Source organism: Aythya marila, assembly GCF_965140915.1.
Source record: "Aythya marila genome assembly, chromosome: 5".
In the NCBI taxonomy this organism is placed as follows: domain Eukaryota; kingdom Metazoa; phylum Chordata; class Aves; order Anseriformes; family Anatidae; genus Aythya; species Aythya marila.
The window spans coordinates 8,257,830-8,279,743 of record NC_139046.1 but is presented as its reverse complement, the minus strand read 5'-3'; the positions used below and the strand labels follow the sequence as shown (position 1 = coordinate 8,279,743).

Genomic DNA, 21,914 nt, shown 5'->3' with positions numbered 1-21,914 from the left:
TTCTTATTGTTTACATAACAGGAGAGACAACCAGACGTTTGGCGACCCATTGTGATGGGCATTAAAAATACTTAGTGGGAACAGTTCCTGTTCAATGATCTTACAATTCAGTTAGAGCCCAGACAAAGTTGGTGTAAACAAACAGCGGCAGTTAAGGAAGAAAGGCAAATACATTATGGTATAGATAAGCTACATGCACAGGTTATGAGGGTTAAAATGAGAAACAACAGTAACGATCCCCTAGCCTCTACCAGTTGGGCTGGGTTTAAAGCGGTTATCCATGACATAAACGTTCCATGCTTGTGAAAAAAAAATTGAACTCCTGAAGTTGATGCAATTATAGCATAAAAATAACTCTATCCTCACTGCTCCATTTTGTTTGTTACCATAGTTCTAAGACACAAAAGCAGTTAATGCCCTCAATGCAAAGGGATTATGACCATTCTTCAAGCAATCATGTATCAGCATTACAGGTAAAAAATTAAAATAAAAAATTATTTGGCAAATAACGGTCTTAAACCAGAGTCAGCAGTGTCAAGCAAGTGTGCAGTCCCTGTTTAATCATTTACATGTAACAAAGCTGTAAAACTTCCTACAGGAACAATAAATTTTTGCCTTCTGTTCTCATGAAGAAAAATCTTAGAAGTACAAGCGTGTTTTTTCATTAAATGCATTTGTAAGATCTGTTTTCTATTGCGTACTTTCCCATATTCAACCAATCTTCTCTAAATTCATCCAGTTTAGTATCAGAGCACATAGCGTAACCTCTATCTGGAAATTTGCTACACATTCTTTTGCTGAGGTATCTCCTCGTTGCCCAGAACCACATGGCAAGAGAACAGCAAACTCTTCATTTTATTAAGTAACTGACTCCTGAAGACAGACAAAAATCTGCACCAACTCAGCCAGTTGCTGCAACCTCTTGTTACTTTTATTTTCTTAAGTGGTCTTAGCTTAATGCTTTTCACTGCTTTTTATGATCAATAATAACTGCGCAAAGGTAAATTTGCGATTACAGCAACACAGTAACTCAGTACATCTTGGTTTACAAAATTTATGTTCCTACAATGGTAAATACGTCCTGGAGATGTGCATTAACTACTGCTTCTCTATCAGCCACTGGTCTTGGGCTATACAGAGCGGACTTTTGCTAGGTAAACCTAGCAAGACAGGAGATGCTGGATGTTGCCACTTAAACCCTCACCCTTTTGGAAATGAACCTTTCCCTTTCTTTCTTCCCTCAATGCAGATGAAGCACCCGTATCAGTTCAAATTTCCCTGTTACATTTCTTTTTTCACTTTAATAGAATCTGATGTCATATCTGTAGCAATTTTTAGTGGAAACATATGAGGATTTATAACCTCGTGCATACCATTTCTTGCCAGGTGAAATATTAATGCTATAATTCTTTGCTATATATAATCAATACATGATGTTTCCAGTGTCCACAGTGACGTGCCAACATGAGCTGTGCTTCCAGGCCAAACCAAACTCAGGACTGAATACATTACGCTTTTCACTTTCATATCAGACAACTAGTGATCAAATTACCTTACACTGCCTGAATATTTGTGTAGTATTTTCAACACTGCCAAACACAGAAGTTGTCTAAAGAAACAAATAAATAAGGAAAACCACCAGTTTGGATGCCGAAAAATCCATGTACCCCCATGGTTTCAGATTATTTTAGAGCAATAAAGCAAAAATCATTAACATAATATTGTGAAAACTGTATGAAGAACAGAAATTATACAGAGAAAGCTAAAACTTGTTTGGACTTGTGCAGTTTTCCAACTAAGAATAAAATGAAATAGCCATTCCATATGCTTTAGAAGTTTAATTGCTCCCCATTGTTTTGTTAGATTAGTAAATTAGGGCAGTGTTTAGCATCTCTTTTTCTTTATAGGAGCTAGAGGGCTGCCCTGCTATATAAAAGTATCTTTTTCATCCACAAAAAAAAAAAGAATGCAAATGGACAGTCAAATATTCAAGGTCAATTTATTTTCATTTTTTTCATATAGAAACAATCATCCCGAACCAGCTATTTTGCATATAAAATCTGTTTGAAGTAATGACATAGCAATTGTGCTTTTTATTTTTTTGTCTATTTCAACAGTTTGATTTGTGAGAAGCAGGGAGGTAGCTGTCTTCTTTTTATATAACTACAAATTTTACAGAAAGTATTATGTATCTTTTAAAATGAAGAGACGTATTCTCAGACAGCATAAAAACATGGACAAAAAAAAAAAAAGTAATAAAATCATTCTGATTTTCATGAGTCGAGTGCCTGGACCTTTTTCTTTTCCTTTCGAAGGAACACATCAGTATTACTGAACCGCCTTACGCTTGGCTATCCTATTACATAACTACTCAATTAAATGTGAAGTGTTTCTGTTAAACTCTGTCCAAGGGTGCTGTCCTGTAACACTGTAAAGTCAATCTAAACCTAGGCTGCCCCTTTTTCTACCCCAGCTGCATAACTCTGCTCTACCCCTACCCTACCACTAGCATTTGTGTAACCATACAGCAAGCTGGTTCTGGAAAGCGATCTGAAAAAAAAAAAAAAAATTACACTCTCCAATAAAAACTGATGGGAAAAAAATAGTAGCTAACATGAATGTAATGCCATTATACACACACCAAATTTTCACCAACGACTATTAAAAAGAGTACTCTTGGGTCTACTCAAAATTATTGCAAGAATATAGAGATGCATCTGATAAGGAGTGTTTGAGAGAAAGACACATGCACACACAAAAAAAGCCTAAATTACAATTTCAGTCCACACCCACTAATCCACTCAATCAGACTGCACATGCTGGAGTAAATGAAGCCTCATCTTCAAAAGCAATTTGCAGAATTACTTGCTGATGTTGAAGACCTACTTCAAAAGAGTTTAAGTGTTATGGAATTTTACTGTTTTTTAAACAAGCCACTGTTTAAGCTCCAGAGGAAAGGGGGAGGTGTTTGTTTTTTAAACAAAGCCTGTAAGATTTCATTACTAAACTATCCGGAATGTTTATTTTAAAAGCATCGTGATTACTAATAATGGTGTTTTGCAGTTTTTAACTTAACCACTATTCAAATATTTCAGATAGAAATGACTGGCTTTAGTGCCTTTGTGGAATGTGCATCCAAAAATATACAAAATGATGACTTTTCAATTACATTAAAAATCAATGTTGTGTCTAAAGTACTACATCTACTGCTGCTAATTGGCTTTAATTGACAATATTAACAATTTTGTAAGTAAGACTAAGTCTAGCAAAATTCACAGGGACAAACCAAGCTACTCACTAAAGAACAGCGTGCCAGCTCCAGCTGACACAGCATTTCTGGGCAGGGAAGGGCAAAGTTGCTGTAGTCTCCACTACACTTGTTTTACATCTAAGGATCTTGAACGAGAGATAAAGGTGCTGAGCTCTGTGCGACAGCAAACTCTGAAGCACGGACTTGACTTCTTATCTGAAATTAGCTGGAAGACAAAGTTACTTCTTCAAGAAATCATAATACACACCAGTATAGACCACACCAGGGATACCTAAAGAGACATAAAACCTAAGGTCATAGACTAGAATTTTTACAACCCGTATCAATTTTCTCTTCAAAGTGAGGGTTATTCTGGTAGGAGTTTGTAATGAAACTGCAAACAGATGGTTATGGCAATAGAGGTTACTGTTCAAAGGTGCAATTTTTTCACACTTTAGGAGGTAAAATAAACAATGGAGAACACACTAATTTATTCAACTGTTAATGCAATACTGGGCCAAGCCACTTTGTTCATTTTATGTACATCAACTGCCAGAACAATTACAGCTAAGATACTTGATGTGTAAGTAAACTTTCTCATATAATCCTCTGGAAGTTTACTTTTCAGGTCACAGTTTGTTTTTTGTGTGTACTTTTCAACAATGGAGTTGTTGCAGTCTAGTTTGGCATTCAGCTATCAGTAAGATCACTTACATTTGAATGAAATTTATAAAACACGAGAATTAAGCATATATGAATACACTAAATTGAGTTAAATCCCCTTTCTGTCCTTGGTTGTGTGTGGTTTTTTGTTTTTTTTTTTTTTCCATTTTGATTATACATTATTACTAAGAGCAATTACATATACATATCAAATGTGCTTTAGAAGTCAAATATGTAGTAGCTATAGTGTATTTTCAGTATACTGAAATCTACACTACAAAGAGCAAGGATACGGTGCCTGCATTAGGAAACACAATATGCACAAAGGTCAAATTTATGACTTTTCTCACTAACATCATTTTACTGCCAGGTCAGCATATAGTTTAAGGTTATAACTTGAGATACAGATGGTGCTTTTTCCAGTACCAAGTTGATTCCAGTAAGTTCTGTTGAAAGGTAGAAAAATCTACTAGGTAGATTTTTTAAAATAAGCTATTAGAATATTTTGAAGACTACATTTAAAGCAAGTATTCAAATGCTCCGAGTTTTACCTAAATTCCTATGATATCATTGAATTAAAAGTCTGTAACACTTTTTCTTATTTTGCAGGGATAAGCTGACTATACACCTTCCACTTTTACAAAATTACTAACACTACTTTTTCACAAAGCTATAGTAAAGCATGAAATCTGAAACTCTGACTGGGCATAGTTAAGAAATAGCTTCCTAAACATGAAAGTGGTATCATTTGCAATTTTTGTATTCAGCTGATGTGCCAGCTAAGTATTTTCCTGTAAATAAGCACTGTATTCTGAAACAAACTTAATGCACATCTCACACAGCCAGTGATACCCATACTTGTTAAAAATCTACACAGTAAATGTCATTTAACTAATATTGCTAGAATCTTTTACCTGTATTTTTATGTTATTGATAAAAATAAAAAATAAAAATCACACAATTTGCAATAGTTGCCTGATTTATTTTTTTGTCGTTGTTGCTCCCCCTCCCCCCTTTTTTTTTTCTAAATCACTATCAAAGAGACAAAAGGAAAAGCTCAGGAAATTTAAACCGCTAAGATTTCTTTTGCCCAGTATGACCTAGGTCAGCACTTCCAACAAAATAGCATCACCCTCCCTTTCTCTGCTTCCTGCATGGTCTCCTGCATGCAAACAGCACAAACACTTCTGCAACCACACACTGAGCCACACTAAAGATGTAAGCTGGTTAAAGCACCTCAACACAAAAAAAGTTTCTCCATCGCCAGTCATGCTGCCCCTGCATAAAGGTATGTGCCACACAAGAGGGAACCAGCATAACCACAATTTCATCTCTCACGTTCTGCAGTCCTGATCTACCAAATAATTAAAGACATATTAGACTTTATGAAGTTCGATGAGATTAAGACATGTAACTTAGAAGAGAATCAGATGTTAGAAGCAATTGAGATGACTGTCCTGGGTACATCATGATCAGAAACTGTTAACACTTTGTCTCCTCGATTCTTATCAGGACAAGCAAAAGTGTTTCCACCATTAAATGCACACCCTTGTGCAGAAACAACATAGAGTATTTGATTAGTTTATTGTACACTTTACATATTCAGTGACCATTAAAGGAAATTAAAAATAAAATTCCCCAAACAACCTAAGAGGCTAAGAAACACAGATCCAATTTTTCAAAATTAATTCAGTATTGAGGAGAATACCATACTTCGGATTTTCAGCTCGACAGTTGTGAAATTGAAAATAATCAAAATAATGCCTCCCTCCTCTCCCCCCCCCCCCCCCCCTTTTTTTTTAAACCACAAAAGGATAAAGTTAGGTTTCATCAAAACTCTTTCTGGATTCAGAACAGCATTTCTACTCAAAACCGAACAAACTTCTGCTCATCAGCACAAACAGTCAGATGCTAATGGCACTCTCTGGTGCTACAAGAGGCACATCTGCTGGCTTCAGCTCAGAGACTAAAAGCCAGGGAAATACCCAAACAGAGGGCTGCAGGGAACTCTTAGGTGTTCCGCATTTAATTTCTTTTTGTAGAGTTTTCCTGATTTGTATAAATCGTTACATATTCATTGAGTCAGGAACAAACACACACGAGGCCTTTGTAGTTCTCTAACAAAGAAACAAATGTGGGGAGCAAGAGACACGCGTTCAAAACCCTTCTCCAATTCTAGTATTTCCTGAACATCTCCAGAAGAGGAGACGTAAGAAAGCACTTTGTAGCATTCAACAACCTCCAATTTAAGGCACTCTTCAGAAAGACAAGATCTGAATTTAAAGATTTTACTTGAACCATTTCAGGCAAACACCTGAATCCCTGAATGTTGAAACATCTTTATTAAAACCTTTGTTTTAAAAATTTAAATAGATTGAAAGAATGAAAATGTCTCTGGGAAATATGTTTTCATCTCTTTTGGTCTGTTGGCAGCTGACTTCTTTTGGCCCCAGAGCTACCACGTAAGCCTGCTCTTGGCCTACCACGCCTGGGCCTGTTATGTCTGCAGCGGTGGTTTCAGGATAGAGTGGGACTCCACATACAGGACCCACTGCAAGTCTGTAGAGTCTGACACCCCACAGTAGATAAGAAATCTCACTTTGCACTCTTGTACTCTTTCCTCTACTCATTCTGTGCATTCACTACTCAAAATATTCTTTCCACCCCCGAGGGAGAGGACTCTTCTAAAAATACATGGTGGACAAGCTCTGCTTTGGTCCAAATCACATTCCTGCAATTCTCCATTCCCCTCTTTACAGGTATAGGCATCCTGAAGGATTTGGGACTGCTGAAAACAAGCTAACTTAGAATCCCTAACTCAAAAGGAGACATTTGCCCCACTGACTTGGCCAGGATTTAGCGCTCTCATCACATCTCTGCAGGTACAGCAGAGCGAGGCAAACACAAGAGTAGTCAGAGAAAATGAATCTTAAAATCATCAGTCCCAAGGCAACCACTACGCCTACAAGCGTAATTTCTTTTTTGCTACCCTAGGTCATGACCCTCATCCAAAAGAGGAAGGAAAGAAACTGTCCTTTCATCATTATTTTAGCTATGCCACTGAGGAAAACAACACTGACAACACCATAAAACCACAGTGTAAGTTGCCACTGGTATTCCAGCCAAATGCTAATCACCACCATCAATTGTCTAATATTTCTCATTACCTCTTTAGTCATTCTAACAAATTCCACTGCAACTTACACGCGGTCTGATTAAAATCTTCTCTGGTTGACAAAGGGCCAGCAGAAAAAGAACCGAGCCCTCTCCTACCGCGTGCCGGACCACTCCATTTCCAGAGAGATAATAAAGTTGCATTAAAAGCCATGCACTAGATGAATGCCATTATAATTTCAAAACCAAACAAAACCTACCAACTATGTCACCTGAAGCAGAACACTGATAAGAAATAGCTGGTGTATGTATTAGACTGTTGTATCATTAAAACTAGATTAAAATAAAGTAACACAGAAAACAATCCATTATGCATAAACTCAGTTACTTGGTTTTGCAAATACATCTGTAAAGCAATAACGTAGATCACATAAATATGATTTTAAAATATAATTAACAAATCTATTCATTTATGTATAACTTACGAAGGACAACATACTTCTGATGCAGAAGTCAAGTCAATGCAGGAACAATATAGCTCAGTGAACTGTACACCTTGCATCACACACCAATCTGGTACATGCCAACAAAGAACCAGCATTAACAAGATTAACCAAGGTTAGCAAGCAGCACTCGGGAGATCCTAAGTTTCAACAGAGTTGGGAAGAAAGCCAGGTGCAGCACCGTGGTGTCTCCATGGTGAAGCAGAAGTAGGAAAGGACGCCTCCTACCCACTGAAGGCTCACAGGAGCTCAAGGTTACCACTTACCGCAAGTGTTTTTGTAGACAAGGTCTACAGGTGCTTTAGCATGTCGCCTCAGTAATACTGAGCACTGTAAGCTTTTTAAATCTATTTATTGCTGGTTCTGCTGGCTCCTTCAACAGAATACCAGGCCACCATAAGCTCTAAGACCTTAACCCAAACATGGGATGGCAGGAACCCAGCATACACAGAGGTGACTAAAATCTTAGACAAGGAATGAAGTTCATAAATCCACTCCCCAGATTCAGCAGGGCTGGACTGACAATGAAGAATTACCTTCCACAAATACTATAATTACAAGTCTTCCACTGCAAGAGCAAGACACATTCTTATGACTAAAAAAAATAATAAATATACAAAACTTGCACTGCAGCAAGTTGCTTCTTTTCCTTTGCACCCTCTCCCCAAGGCACAACTGTGAGGCATGGTTTGTCATCCCACTCCTCTATCACAAGGGCTGTAACAAACATACAGGAAGAGGGGAGGGAAGATACACCACTAAATGGCATTCACTCGTTGTGTTTTTAATTAATTAATTAATTAATTTATTTATTTATTTTGAGAAATGCTTCAAAAGCGAGAATTCAATGTTTTTCTGTGTAGGGAAAAAATTTCACCGACTGCCATGTTTTCCATTTCAGGGTGTGATTAAATCTCTAACCCCTGAGCATAACTTTTACACTTAAATCTGGACATCTATATTATTACTTTTACAAATTAATCTTTCTCTGTGGAGGGCACCAGGAGGCTCTAGGGAAGCTCATGTGTTCCAGTGATTCTTGACAGATCAAGCAGAAAATAAGGAGATTAAAAGAAGCAGGGTTCTCCACACTGACAAGTCAACCACCCACTCTCAGCGAGGCAGAAAAGGTGGCTTACAGGAACAAGCAGGTGTCAAATTTGGAGGAACTATCCTGTACAGGACTACAACAGTCAGCCCTTCACTGATGATCACTGACTGCTTTCACGGCACAGGAGGCCAGTGCTCCCACATTCATCTTTAACGTGACAGAGCAGTATAAGTGGGATGAGTTACCGATCGAACTTCAGGCCATACTCACTGCAGCGCTATGAAATGTCATTTCAAAGAGCAACACAAGCCTTGCAGGCAAAACATGCTGGTATCCACTTCCTTTTCTTAAGTCACAGCCATTTAAAAGCTGAAAAATTCAATTTGGAGGCATCACTCAATTCCTTAAAGCATTGCCGAAATGCTTTTCTGCTAAAAAAATACCTACAGAAACTGAACCTGTGCTCAAGATTTTAAAGTGCCAGAAACACTGCAATGCTGAAAGCAGTGCTAAGCACAGACATACACGTGAAATTCTAAGATAAACTGCTGCAAAACTTGTCGACCAGCTTCTCTTCCAATGCTGCTGCTTCAACGTCACCAAGCTTAATTGGTCGAACAGAAACAAAGACATGTCCCAAAGCCAAAGCAGGACTGAATGAAGCCCGCAGCCATACTTCACTTCAACAACTCAAGATAAGCACATATATAAGAGCTATATAGGTTCATACCCTAAATAAATTTTACAATCGCTTACAGTGTTATACACAATACCCAAAGTTATCTATTCCCCCTGCATTTTCCACATCCTGACTTCCAACTCAGTTTGTCAAAATGTGTAATTTCTGGTCATAAAGCACCAAATTGCTCCAGCTGCAATTACCTTACTTTCTACATAAAAACAACATTAGTCAAATTGCTTTGGACTTTGCCTAAATTAGGATCAAGCAGAAACAATGCAAGTAAAGACCTGGCCTCCTCAATATAAGGACCAAAACCAACATTGCATTCAACAAGGTCAGAATTTTAAAAGTTTGTAAAAACACATACCAAAGATTTCTATACCTGGCCTTTCATAGCCCGGAGCCTTTTATAGTCTAGAACCTTTTTACGCAGCAAAACATGATGTTATAACCACTCCAAGTACACAAATAACAATAACTATTATGGCTAACTAAAACACCAGGTAAAACGACAAAATTAATTGAGAAGAATCATTAAAATAATAACATCAAGTTATCAAATTCTATGCAGTTAATTGCATAGTCAATATTCCTATCCCTAATCTAAAATGATCTTGTACATCATGAACATCTTACAAACTCACACAAAGTTAATTTTTTTGATGATACGTACCATTTCTATGCTATCATTCAGAAAATCAAGTAATTGCAATAATCACGTACTAGGCTCTTGCGAAAAACAATTTTCTTCATTATAAATCAGATCTAGGGTCCCAATTATGCATAGACGTAGCTGTTTAACTCCAGAAAGAATTCATGAAACTGAAACAACAACATTGAACATTTCTGAAATTTTAAGATGGACTAGTAAATAATGCCTTCTGTGCTTTATCAGCTTGCTGAGGAGCTCCTTTAGTCTTTGAAAACAACTCTTTGTTTTGCTTACTAAATATGCACCTTGATCATAAGCAGCATGACATACCAGAACAAGGTTTTGGCTTGAAGGTATAGAGCTCAAAGTCTTAGTGGAAATGCTGTGTTTTATGTTGTTTTCTATGCACACTCATTTTTTTTTACCCATCTTATGGAAGAAAATCTACACAACTCTAAAATCCACACCTTTATTGACTGGAAAGACTGAGGAAGGAAAAGAAGGTGTGGAAAGGAGAAGAAAGTGAGAGGACTGGACTCCAGAAGAGATGCTCTTGCAATTCCTATGTGATACACAAATGTACTTCTCATCAACCGAACACACACACAAAAAAATTGTATTTGACAGAAAATATATTACAGCACAAAGAAAAAAAAAAACTATTTAAGATAGACATAAGGATTTGAAACACTAAACATTACAAATATCAGAAGACACCCATATACGCAGGCAAAATAAAATTAGAAAGCATAGTAACCTCCACTTTCATTTTTACAGCGTGCTTTTCCTGCATACAAGAAAAAAAACTCTTCAAAATAAATAAATAAATAAATAAACCAATCTTGTACACATGCACACACACACAGGGTCACAAAAGCTATGAAAGAGATACTTCACATAGGATCCTGAGCAGATGACAAGCCATTAAACTTTCACCTTTAGGTAGTTATGATGATTTGATGTCTCTTTTATGATATCTCCCATTTTTTTTAATTAAAATCTACAACGTGTTTAACAAGCAATTCTTCCATCAATCTTTGATGTGTTTTACTTATAAAGCAATGACAGTTTTCAGTTCAGTCTCCTTAAAGTTCCAGAGAAACCATTTTCCACTCACTTGCTTTGAAAGCCATTAAAATAACTTGATGAAGAACAGCAGCAGGGGGCTAATAGAAGCCAAGGCTTAGTAACAATCTTTAGATTTTTCTCCTAAGACTTTCTCACAGACCCTCCTCACAAAGATCTTCAGGGCTTTTCATCCTCTCCTTTCTCCCCACCCCCCAAATATTAGTTCAAAGTGACAGATGCAACCAGCTCCAGGTTTTGCTGTTTTCTTAATTTCACTTTTACCTCACAATTGAGAAAGACTCCACTGAGATGGGATTATAGCAGTGGCTAGACCCTCCCCATCAAAAAAAAAAAAAAAAAAAAAAAAAAAAAAAAAAAATTGAAGAACTCCAAAACATCTCCTAACTGGTCAACTATTCTGAAGGGAGCACTGGGTACAGAGAAATGTACCTGTTGCTTAAAAGCCACATACAACTCACATTCAATTAATTGAATTAATTAGCGATTAACTGAGTTGATTGGTGATTTACACACAGTTCTGCATTTTAGTACTTTATTTTGGAAACCTTCATAATGACAGCAATGCTGGAACAGTTTAAAACTTATGATTTAAACTAAAGAACTATGCAAGCCAACTGCAGATAATCTTTAACCTTTCCTTAAAAATGGGAACCGCCTGTAACAGATGGTTCAGTTCTTTGGTTATAGCATCATGCAAATGTAGAAATTAGTTTTACAGAAAACAGAACTATTAGGATAGTATTTAAGCCAGTCAGAATCAGTAGGGCATACTCTTTTTGATCTATGTTTTGTTGTGCAAACATTTCGTTTCCTTATTGTGGCCACTTGAAATACATTTTTTGCTGATTACTGACTTTGGGAAACTTCTGGGCCCCAGAACTCCAGCGCTTTCCTGGTAGTGCAGCTGCTGTACCTGGATGATAGCGCTGCGGTCCGAACACAGCACCTGGCGTTAGGGCACGGGACAGCCCCAATCAGCCCCAATTCGAGTTACAGTTGCCCATCTTAAAAATTAGAGGTACAGTTACAGTTCACAGGGCTAGGCAGAAACTGGGTCTGAAGGAGGCCAGATCTCTGTTCTACCCTGTTTTCTAGGACTGAGGCAGCACTTGGGAGAGATTTGAGGTCAGGGAAGACAGATGGTGGGCATTTCCATTGCAGCTCAGTCACCTCTTGTCCTTATATTGAGCTTTATGTTTTACAGTTGGTGACTCTTACAGTTTGTGTTTCTACTTCATTTTAGCAAGCTTTTACTTCCTCTTACAAATGAGAATGCATCATGGAATAACCTCCTTTATCTCTGAGAACAGATCTTATCAGTGCTTTGTCAGATGGACATCACCAGTCAGGCTTTTTGCATCTTCTCCTGCTAAAGTAGCACACCAAGAGTGCTAATGAGATCTACTTTTTTTTCGATGAAGTTTGCTTAAAAATTAAGATCAAAAACAGAATAGAAAACACTGTAGAAATTTTGTGAACTAACAGAGAATCCCATCAGTGAACACACAAGAAGTGTAGCTTTCTGAGATAATTGTATCATAAATATAGGAAAAGGATCCAGCAAGACCTGAAAACAAAGAAGTTCACGACACCAGAAGCAGTATTCTCAGAACACCAACAGTTAGGTGTAATTTCTCAGAAGCACGCAATCATTGCACAAAATGAGAAGAACGTAAGGCTGGAAGGACCTCACAAGATCACCCAGCTCAACTCTCTTTTAACGGTGGCAGGATCAGACATATGTTACATGAGAGCTATATAATACATGCCAGATACGGAGTGTGTCTGAGTATTCCTCATCCAGAGCTCCCGTTCAGGCTGTTCTGTCACTGAAACTGCTCAGTTATTTCTGCAATTTTTGGTCTAAAATTAATAGTTTCTGTGCTATATATGTAGTATCACTGTAATGTTGTTATGCTAAAAGTACACGACCTAGAGTTTGTCACAAATGCTACCACAGAGTAACCATTTCATTGAAATTACTGCTAACATTTCTCCTTTCTGTATTAAAGTATTCACGCTTGTGTCTCCGGGAGGGCAAACTTTTCTTTTCCCATATTTTCTATTTTCAGGGACAGCACATCCCTCACCTTTAGGAGTTTAGCCTCATTTCCCTATAATGTATTCATCACCACTCAGCACATCTGTCCTAGCAAATCCCATTTCCTGTTCTATTCATGAGGCCCAGCAACCTGGAGCTTTAGTGATTGCCGCCACACTTTTCCCATGGCCTTCTCACCTCTCCCCCCCCACGCCGCCCGCTCCCATTGTTTATCATCTGTTCTCCCCTGCTGCAAACTGCTGTCAGATGTTCACTTATCCCTAATCTTACTCGCTGCCTTTGATATTCTTTCTAATCCAACAACCTGTCAACTGGGGCATCAGCCCATGTCCAGGCCAGCTGCTCTGTCACAGGCCTTAAGATTCCCTCTCAGCTCCATGAGGTATTTAAAGGATTTTGACACAGCTACCACGACGTGAAACCAATAATTAATGCTGTTTTGAGCAGCGATCACGCTTTAGCGTGACATGAGCTGACCACGAAGAAAAACTGAGCTTTACTTTGTTTAAACTTTAGTAAACTTCAGTATTACTATACTAACAAGACTTTGATCAATGTCTGGAGGACAATACCAAGAAGCCAAGCTTGGAGATGATAAAGCTTTGTTTTAAAGTTTTGAAGAGTAATTAATCCAAATGCAAGGCAGAGAGGTGGTGAATTTTATATGCCCACAGTGTAAAACATGCTTATTTATGCAACATCAGCTTGTTGTAGAGAGTGTTCAAAGCACAGGAGCTGACCATTCACGAGTTACAGATGAAGATAAAAATATTTTCTAAATACAGCAGCAGTTGAGGTAAAATCATTATTTAAAATGCAATTGTATTTTAAGAATATAATAAAGTATACTAGCATCCCATACAGGCCATCAAACCAAGCCATTTTAGAGAATATTCCCACTTACGGAGAATGTCTCATTTCCATAATATTCAGATTTGCTGTAAACACTTAAAATGTTACAGTGTTCATCTGCTTTAAAACATACCAAATACACATAATGTCATAGCTGAATGAAATAATGATTCAGATGACAGATTTTTGTACCGGGAAAAAGAAATATCTGCTATTTAAGCAAACATATGTATTTTGATCCAAACTGAAAAACAAATACAGCATTTAGTTGTTGAACTACATGAACACTATTTTATTTCTCAGATCTAACTGCAATTACTACAAAAGAAACGTTACCAAACAAGTCAAAAAAGCCTACTTTATACACCACAGTAGCCATATTCTACACGTAAAAAAAATACAAAAAATACAAAAAATAAAAATAAAAATCTCAATGATGGATTTTATAACGTGGTTCATTCACTTAGAACTAAACCGCTTTCATTCTTAGGGCTTGTCTCTACCAGGACATCAAGAAAACGCATTTGAAACAAGCACCTTGATGAACTTGCATTCTGCTAGTTAAACCCCATTAAACCCCTGTGTGGACACAGTCATTCAGTTGAGTTTACTGCTCCCTTAGGGCATGCACGGGAAAGTTAACATGGATTAAGGTAGGGTATGAATTCAAAGTGCAGTGGTACTTTGAAAGTGGTTTAGTGTAAACAGTACCAGACTCTTTGTTGTAGAATGAGACGTGGAGTTAATCGGGAAGGTCCTGTGTAGACAAGCCCTTGCGGATTAGGCTACTGGAGTGGTACTGTCAAAGCCAGTGGTTTTCAACCTCTTCATCTTCTGGAAACCTGGAAACATCTTCCAGTGAAGCTGCACACCTTTGGTAGCACATGAAAACCTGCTGGTGATTGATCTGCTTCTCCTAGCTGACGCATGGACCACGTGCAGGCAGCACAACGGCCCTCACTGAGCACTTCATGAGAACTTGAAAAGCACTGCCTTAAGCTAACTACACCCCATGGACTTCCTCCTAAAACTTGGTCTCAACTTCATAGCTATTCCACAGTAAACCACCTAGCATACCCACTGATGACATCAAATGAGATTTTAATCTCATGGCAGTTGGACTCTGTGGTCTTTGTAGGTCCCTTCCAACTAAACTGTGCCATTCTGGTTTAATGTTCGTTTCTCTAGGTGCAAACATTTCAGCCCTGTGCGAGGATGATACAAAAGATGCGCAACACAACCTCATTCTTCCCAGTGATATTTGCTGCCATAAATTCATTAACGCAATGAAAAATGTTAAGTTTTGCCAAATAATTTTAATGTATTTACTTCAAACAACCCTATATTCACTTCTCAAAGCATGATGGATAAAGATGTTAAGACTAATATAGCACAATATTCACTGAAACAAAAAGGAGCACTGGTTTTCTTTTCAACTGTAGCTTTTATTTACTTATGCTTCCCATTTCCCGCTGTGGTAATTCATAAACACCTCATTCAAAAATATCTTGTACAAATTTCCAGAGTTGAACTCCACGTACATAGCTCAGCCAGAAGCAGATACACCTGAATTTCTTAATTTATTTTCTTAAACCTGTGCCTTAGTTGCAAAGAAAACTGTTCCTCTCAAAGCAAATTACATTCCTCAGTATTTTAATTCCCTAATGCTGTTATTGCAGAAACTCCACAAATCTTTTCTTCCACCCGTACAGAAGAATCATTCTGCACTTTAACCATAATTTCCCGGTCAAAACAGCAGCAGCCATATCAGTCAGATCAAAAATTTTTCTCATCCAGGATCCTACCTCTGACAGAAGCCAAGATGCCTGAGGAAGAATATATTGTTAAAACACACTCAGCCTTCTGCAATTTGCAGCTCGGGAACTTCCTGAGCTAGCAGCAGTATGTTTAAGATTAATATTATATACTGACATATTAGACTTGACAACCTGAAGAAAATGAGACAAATTTCACAGCAAAAACAGCATCACCTTTTATTGCACTATTGCTTTGAAAAAATGAACTGCAAAATAAATGTATTACTGGGTTGCTTATTTCCTACTGCTAGAGCCTTTTGAAGATTCAAGTGCAGACTTACTTGTTTGAACAGGTAACTTAAAAATCTGTTTACTCCCTCAACAGCATCATTTTTAACTGTCAAAATAGGAAAGAATGTTTAATGTTTAGAAAAAAGCAGATAGAAGTTCCAGAGAATATTTCAGGCAGCTGGGCACATTCATGTTGCTATTACCATGTAAAAATTTTTTGAATGTAAAATCAGGTTGTTATTATTGCTGTAACACTGCACAGCTTTGCTCTTTTCATCTTCAAAGTTTTCATGACATAAATGATACAGCCTTTGCTTCTCCTCTGCATGTATACAGCTTATCACAGAATCAGGGTCTTAATCTTCATGACATCTCCAAGTCAGTTGAATTGTAAAGGCACGGCAGCAGAGTGGTTGCTTATAGTCACAAAAGAAAGACGTATCAAATCTCAGATTAGAAATAAGACATTCCTTATTCACTGATGAATCGCACGCTACTCCTGAGGTACATGATAAAGTTCATTGTGTGTTAAAATCTACCACAGTCTTGAAAATTACTTTAAAATGACCGTAAAGCTTTGAGATTATAATTTAATTTTGTTAACACAGAATGAAAACACCTTGCATTAAAGTGAAATCAAAGGGAGCACTTTTCACATGTCAAACTTCAAAATAAATTATTCTAAACATTAAATTGATGGAAGAAACGCGATACTCAGGCACTGAGCAGGACTGAATTGCAGAAGGGACATGAAGCTCCCAGGAGCAAAGAGCTCCAGTTCACCATTATTGGTCATCTCTAAAATCCATATGCAGAGTTTTTCAGGTTTATCCCACACCAGTGAAGCAGATGCCCATTCACCATTTCACAGATTTGGAACAGAGCCTCACTCATGTGGATGCTGGAAGAATTAATGACAGTTGCTATTGGCCTAGTAGCAAGCTTCTAAAAGCTCTTGGACAGAATGAATGCTTATGTTTACACAATGCAAGGAAACAGTGGCAAGAGCTCCCTTGCCAGAACAACCTTCAAAAGCAAGGCTATAGGAGCCTGGGCTAGATCCACAAGGGCTTTGGTATGTGAGCTTTGGGCAGAAGTTTCTTGAAGTGCTCAAGGTGTTATTCCCCCAGCAAGATGCTCTGCCTCCCCTGGAAGGATGCTGTCCCCAGCACAGAGGTCACCAACAGGAACATGCCAAGTCACTTAGTCCTGTGCAAAGCTTGGTAATTTTGCTTAAATGGCTAATGAAGGTGGGTTTGAACCGGAACAGCAGAGCGAGAACTGGAGCAAAAACACTTCTGCTTCTGCTAAGCCTCAGAGGGTAATAACCATTAGCACAGAGACAAACAAACACGTGCAGTAGCATCTTCTATTACTACAGGAAGATTTACTAGAGCTCAGAACTACTAAAGTCTCTGCTCAGGCATTTATTAAGACTACAGTGAATCCAGATTCCCATTTGGGTACTCAGAATTGCCCAAAATCCTGACAACTGCTCAACTGTTACCACTCAGGGTCTATTTCATCCCTGAGACTCGGCAGGATTCTTAACCTTTTGTGTGCATGCGTGTGTCTATCTGGTATGTAGGCCAGTGTCTGGCTAACCTACACAAAAGAGAGCTGAAGATTTACACACAAATGTGTTTCCCAGCAGTGAGAGCACTCTCCTGTGATGTGGGAAGCGATATTAATTGAAGCAAGATCTTGCAGCCTGACTCTACCACATCCCAGGGAAATGCCCTAGCCCTTGGGCATAGAGTTAATCTCTCATTAGCCATCCCTCTGGTCTCTTGAATAAATTATTTATGAAAAGCAGAAAAACTTCAATAGGAAAAAGTGAAAAGAGATTTACCATGGAGTTCCTGGTAGAGAAGCCAATTCTCTGGGATGTGATATATGTTTAAAAAAAGGGCCATTTTAGGCAACAAATCAATTTGCACTTTGGGGGCAAGTATGCATTAATAACAGCCAGATGCTATCCTATATGTGAGATAAATGCATTCTTTTCTTTCAGCACCAAGCAGAACAAAAATATGTAAACAGGGTTCCTACCGACAAAACATACAGCATATTCATTAGGCTGCATGAGGTGCCTTACCCTTCTCTGAGCACCACATCCCCCTTAAAGTAACTTGGATTAATTGACTGAGGGTCCCCAGTCAAGAAGAGGGTTTACAGCTGAAAATCCCAAGCAGAAAGTGAGGTCTGTTCGGAGGTGGTAAGTGCCTATTCTGAAGTACATCCTTTTAAACTTTACCTTACCCCTCTGCATCGGTCCTAGCCAACCCTGCCTACAGTTTGCTGATTTCTGTGACTCCTTTGCTGCACTTATTTCTTCGTTTGCACTGTACGAAGACAGGACAAATCCTTTAAAAAAAGTGGCTGGTACAGTGATGTGTCTGGAGCCAGGCTCCTCCCCACACTGTGGATGTCTAGCACCACGCTGCCTCTATGTGTGCATGATTCAAAACCTACATTTTTTTCAAAAGGGTATACACTTACTTTTCTTCTCTTTGAGAAACATGTAGAAACCATTCCTTTCATTTAAAACACTATCAGCAGGCAGAAGGAGAAAAAAGACCTCATATGAAAACAAAAACATCTCATGACCTTCCGTTGGGAGAGTAGATCCGCCACAGGCACAAATTGCAGTAATTTTGGGAACTGCTAAGAATTACGACAAACCCTTCTCCATCCAGAATCCTGCATTCTTCTCCTGATCTTTTGGAAGAGTATTTCTATATAACCAAATATAACACATTCAATCCAAAAGATGATTCAAGCCTTCGGAACACAGGTAGACTTAGGACTAGCACACAAGTCTAAGAAGTTGACATGAAAGTAACATGAAAGTAACCACCAGGCCTGATTCTAAGTACACATAACTCTGTTCCTGCATGTGTCCACAGCTCTTTGTCTGAACATCCAGATACCCAGGCAGAAAATTCACCTGGCCAGAACACTAATCAGATCTTTTGGCCTACGGTTTTGCATGCGTTAAGTGTCTCTGATGAACAGATGAAGGCCACCTGAGCCTCTGGCTCCACTCTCCATCAGGTGTGACACAATCTTCTTCAACCGGGACATGCTTACAATCATTATTTCCTCACCAGTTTAGATTTAACCCCTCTCATGGATCACTTTCTGATGTCTTGAAAACTTCTGGTGGTCTGCAAACCAGCTAGAGCAATGGTGGCCTATGACTCAGTTGGCTACAGACTTAATAGATAAAACCAGACTTGCACAATTAACTGTGATATGGCTCATCTGTACTTAAATTTTACATTTCACTTTTAAAGACTTAACTGTTTTAGGTATAGTGATGAGATCCAAATTACCTCTGAACAAGTAGTGTAATTTTCAGATGAAATATCTAAGAATCCATGCTATTACTTAAGTATCCATGAATGTTTAGAAACAATCTTCAAGTCATATACTGTTTGTAAAAATTCTCTCAATTTCCTATTTGTACAGAAAAATAGTTGTAAAAAAAAACAAACTAATAAAGTAAAAAACACTGATTCTATCTGTATACCTCCCTAGACATAGGATTTTGTTGAAATATCAATATCTATTACAGGAATGTATCTGTTTGAGAATAGATTACAAAATGATGACCTGTAAGGCCTAAAATATCCTTCATCAAAATTATATTTAAAAAATTAAGCATCAATGAATCTTCTTCAGATTACAATGAATTACAGGGGACGTGTTATTGCTTTGTAAACAGCACCCAAAATACCACCTCCAATTACAGCACTATGCCATGTATTGCATTAAGAATCCGACTGATTTCGGTTTTCATAATGTATCAAATGCTATTATTTAAACTTTCTTCACTTAGATTATTCTGTTATTCACAAAGACTTTTTTATTAGATTTGGGTTAAGTTCAGCAAGCAGGTGCAGGAAATTTGTGGAGAGAGGTAACTAATTTACTCTAAGATAGAGCACCAATTAAGAACTGGAAAAAAGAAAGATTTTCTTTCTTTTTTTTTTTTTTTTTTAATTTACTTTTTCCAGATGGTGATTTTAAAAAAAAAAAAAAAAAAAGTTGGAGAAGGAAAAGATCCACTCATCATAAAACCATTAAGATCAAGGGCTTTATTTTTTGAAACCATTTTCAGCTTTAGATAAGCGGTGGAATTTTCAAAATTCTTAAGCAGATCAGGCACCGAACTCCCTTACATTTTAGGCAAACAGTTTAGGTATTTACTGGGGTTTTTGGCAGGCCCAAACACCTTTGAAACAATTAGTCAAATAACTAAAAATATTTCACATTTCCTTTGGTTAGTAAGTCAGTTTTTAAATACAAAATGTGTTTTTAATAAAAGTAGGGCCTGTCTCCTGGGTCAGGTGCAGACAGTTGTGCGCTCATTCAGTTCATGCTCTCAGGAGGCTGGGCCCAAGGCAGTTTCTGCACAAGTGCCGTATAAACAGTACTTTCACCTTCTTTTTAGGAGTTTTGAGGCCAAGAGAAACAATCTCTGCCCTCAACCAGCCCCCAAACATTCATCCCTAACCACCATATTACCACTTCCCCTCTGCACTTGTTTAGGAAAAAGTTAACATGGTTTTTTTTTGGTCAGATTAGGTTTGCTCTGGACCAGCTCCCCAGCCCAGCTCCCCATGCTGCTGCACAAACGCTTGCACAAGGAAAAGAGAGGAAGTCAGAGCAAGCAGCAAGACTTGCAGAAAGGGCAAGTCTTGGTGGCAATGCCATCTCTTGTCAAATCACAGCATGCAAACAAGTACATCCTTATTTCTTAACACAGTCATCATGTTTAAGGTACTTGTATTCAACTAAATTTAGTTTTACAATACTATTCCGTACATTTTAATGGAATCCCATTTTCCAAATAAATAAAGCACAACTCAAACAAAAATGAAATCAACATTAACAAGTAAGACTTGTCAGTTACAGGCTAAGCCAGCAGAAATTGACAATATGAAAAAATGGTCAAGTTTCCTTCTAATACATAAAAAGAAATAGTTAACTTGGTGTAAAACGTACAGCTGTTTGCAAATCTCTGTTTCCATTACACCAATCAATGAGAAGAGAGATTTCTTTAGGGAAATCACATAGAAATATAAAACAAGGTAAAAAAGTCAGTTAATCTGTATTGATGCAAACTATTTCAACCCTTGCTCAACCTTTTCTGCATCTCATCTCACTGTTGGGCTTAAACACCTCCGCTGTGTGCATTCCCTCTTCTACCTGATGTGTTCAGGAGCAAAAAACAAATAAAAGTGAATGAGAGTGAAACATGGTCCACATTCATTTCTAGGGTTGTCCAAGCTCTTTTGCTTTTCCACTTTTGATTTCCACTTTCATCCACCTCCCTTTCTGTGACACTGGAGCCACCACTGTGGAAGCAACCAGTAGAGAAGCAACCAGTTCTGTGCACAACCTCACTCGCAGAAAATGTCCCTCATGGAAAATTTGGCATTTTAGACCACGAGAAAGGACTTCCACGTTACGCCTCGCATTCCTTCCATTGTTGAAGGCTCCCATTCTCTGGGATCCCATGGAAGGTGATTCATGTTGATATAAACATTATAAGGAAGAGGATTTCCTTCCACCGCCTCCACGTGCCTGCGGCGAGGCTGGCCGTACGGCGCAGTTGTGCAACTCAGAGTCACGTCAATAACCCTGCACACCGAGGGCTACCAACCAACAGGTTGTGCTCGCAACCCTCGGCAGGGAAGCGAAACCTAAATTAGGGGGTGCCCTGCTGCAGGTCAACCCCAAAGAGAGGGGTTGAGGCAGGCAGGATGCCACGGGAGGGCCGGGGCTCGATGCCCTGCACAGGCGGCGGGGAGGGCGCCATGAGCCTGAGGCGCACCCGGCTCGGAGCCGAGCCCAAAATGGCGGGGGCGGCGGGCGGGGAAGGGGGGGACACGGCACCAGAGGGGCCCCCCGGGCAGCCTGCCCTTCTCCTCCGGCCT

General features: G+C 38.5%; 1 protein-coding gene across 1 annotated transcript in view; it reads right to left on the bottom strand.

Annotated features, from left to right (window-relative positions):
- Positions 1-21,914, bottom strand: part of NUDT14 (nudix hydrolase 14) — a 60,901-nt gene that overhangs the window by 38,623 nt on the left and 364 nt on the right. The gene's annotated exons all lie outside the window — the stretch shown is intronic.